Genomic DNA, 3,206 nt, shown 5'->3' on the forward strand with positions numbered 1-3,206 from the left:
CCTTCCATATAAAAAAAAAAAAAAAAAAAAGCTGTTGAGACACAAAGTCAGCCAGTGGCCCTTTATGTTTTGTTATTCTATTACTTTAGTAAATTTTGGATTGGGTCAAATTGTGGACCTCTGTTTTGTGTGTTTTTGTTGTTTCCTTCTCTATACCCAAGTTTCTATTTTTCTTTTATCTTTCCTTTTTTTAAAATTGTTGTTACTGGATATGCTTCAGACAAATTCCTCTCTATCTTGCTCATATACATGAGCTTCTTTCTCTAGAGAGCCTCAAATTTGCGTCTCCAGGGTTTGTGGCCTTTCCCAGGGCAACGGATGCTTGTAGGATTGAAGCTGAGATTTGTCAGCTTTGAATTAACCTCTTCACTGTGCTGCACAGGTGATGAGTGTTTTTCTCCATAATCCTGAGGATCAAGATCTTCGTTGTAACGGAAGCATAGATAGCAGCAGCAGACGTATACTTATGGGTCATGGTGAGCCTTGTGCTCTTAGATGTACAGACCTCAGCATTCAAGACAATGACTGCATTTCTCTTCTTTCTATTTTTAAAAATTCATTAGTGACTGCTGTCTGAGTGACCAACTGATGTGCCCATATCTTGCCTAAAGTACAAGCCTTTGAACCCTTTACAGAACAGAGACCAAAATTTGGTTGAGACACACAATGAATTTGGTCACAGGTGAGACTCTTTCCCCCCAAACCTATTGTCAACCAGTTTTATTCTAAATACAAGCTGATATTTCCAGACTGAGAAGCATAACCCAAAGCCATGAAGAAAGGCCCCAAATCTGTATGACTGTCCTTCCAACACCGAATATTGAAACTTACAACTTAGGTCAGAGAAGTATATAAGAACATTTCTATGGAACTTAACAAGTATAGCTCAGTGCAGCAAAACTCAAGCATGAGGTTGGCAGCAAGAAGTGGAGACAGGCTACATACCATTCCTAATAGCTTCTAATCAGTCAGAAAACATTTATTATTTACCTGTGGAGCTATTTGAGGATAGCCTCCCATGCAAGTTCAAAACTTGCTTGAAAGAGCAAGGAAAGGAGGCCAACTCAGAGTGTTCACTGTGTTTAGGGGTGTGTGAGGGTGTGGGGTCCTACACACAGTCAGGATCTTGGTGGTTTAATCTCCCACAAGTAACAAATGAGGGAGCATCCAGGCTTTCTTCATATCAGGTTGCCCAGAAAGGGCCAAGGGGAGAGCTTAAAGCCTGATAGATCAAGCAAGGCAAAAAAATCACTAAGAACTATTAGAGCTTAAGAATATTACCAATCAGACTGATCTAACTGACATGGACGGAATATGTCCCCAACAATAGAATACACATTCCTTCCCTACTCACATGTAACATTCACATTCTAGGCTCTCTCAAAAAAAAAACAAAACAAAAAAAAAAACCTAACAAATTACAAAAGCTGGAAATCATATAAAGTATGACTTCATATTGTAACACAATTAACTAAACCAGACATCAGGCACAGAAAAGATAGCCAGTAAATACAATTCTGAACAATATATGGGTCAAAAGGAAGTTGGAGGGGAAGTTAAAATATACTGAACTTAAACAAAAATGAAGAAAACAGCCTATTAAGATCTGTGGGATACAGTACTTAGAGAGAGATACGTATAGCAATGAAAACAGGTATATAAAGAAGAAAGATCTAAAATCAGTTACTTAAGCTTCCACCTTAAAAGACTATAGAATGAAGAATTTAAGAATAAAACAAGTAGAAGAAAAATATAATAAAAAAATAGATCCAAAAACAAATAAATTGTAAGCATGAAAACAAAAGCGAAAAAACTAAAGCCTCCTTCTTTGGAAAGATCAAAAAATTGAAAGCACTTAGGCTGACCAAGAAGAAAAACAAAAGGTCATAGTAGCAATCTTAGAAAGAAAAGTCATCACTTGACCTCATAGACAAGAAAAGAAAGATAATATTATGAATGTCTATTCCCAAAATTCTATAACTTAGATGGATGTTATTAATCCCTTTAAAGACACAACTCTGAAAATTTACAATCAAAATCAATAGTTTGAGTAGACCAATATCAATTATATTAATTGAATCAATATTAATGATCTCCCCAAAGAAAGCAACAAGGCTTAAGTTTCACTGGTGAATTTTATTGAGTGTTTTAAGAAGAAATAATGCCAAATCTTATGTGATCCTTTCCAGGAAAAGAAAAAAGAAAGGCAGAGGGTCACTTTCTAATGTCTTTTATGGGGTATGCATTACTCTATTACTAAAACCATATAAAGCCATTATAATAAAGAAAATAACCGACCAATATCTGTTATGAACATGGATAAAAAATTCCCCCAAAAATATTAGAAAATTTAATTCAACATTATGAAAAAAATATTTATACAATGTATACAGTGTCAAGAAAGAATAAATAAAGAGGATTTATTTATTCAAGTCTCATTCAACATTCAAAAACTAACCAATAGGATCAACTATGTCAAAAAAAAAAACTAAAAAAGAAAAACAATTGGATCATACAGATCAGTAAAAAAAAAAAAAAAGGAAAAAAAAGAAAAAATCCAAAATTCAGGATCTAGACTTCCTGTATGACAACATGAGATATTCTGGAGGTATGATCCCAGTAAGACTATTGGAAAGTATTTTAGAAAACAACCACTTATGCTCTCTACTAATGGTCCTATGATCATGCAGCAAATGAAGAAACATTTATTAAAGAAAATTTCCTAAAACCCACTAAGAACAGGGAGAGTCTATGCCATATAAATCAAGCTTCACTCCCTCTCTCCCCCCTCCCTTCCAGCCCAATATGACAGAAACTCCACTGAAAATGGATATAGTCTAGAACACAGACCTTCTCCCCTGATCTGTAGGGCAGAAGGCTGCAATATCTTCCCTGGAGGCACAGGACAACAGCAATTCTCATTCTGCCCTAGTAATTTCTTGCAGAGGCTAAATTCCAGGTGAGTGGAGTTGAGAGGTAAAGGCTCCCTTTCTGCCCACCTCCCACTAATTGGATGCAGGCTCCACTTTGAATGTAGCACAAGTTTATTTGTAAAGGAGAGGCTCTGGGAGAGGCAAGAATGGAGCTTACAGAATCCTGAACACACAGACTCCTGAGTACCTAGCTCATGCAGCATGGGTTCATCAGAGAGAAGCTTGCCACTATACTTATTTTCAGTTCTAGAGCCATGGCTCCAAGCTTCTGCC

The sequence above is a fragment of the Crocuta crocuta genome, unplaced genomic scaffold (assembly GCF_008692635.1).
Source record: "Crocuta crocuta isolate KB4526 unplaced genomic scaffold, BGI_CrCroc_1.0 scaffold465, whole genome shotgun sequence".
NCBI lineage: Eukaryota > Metazoa > Chordata > Mammalia > Carnivora > Hyaenidae > Crocuta > Crocuta crocuta.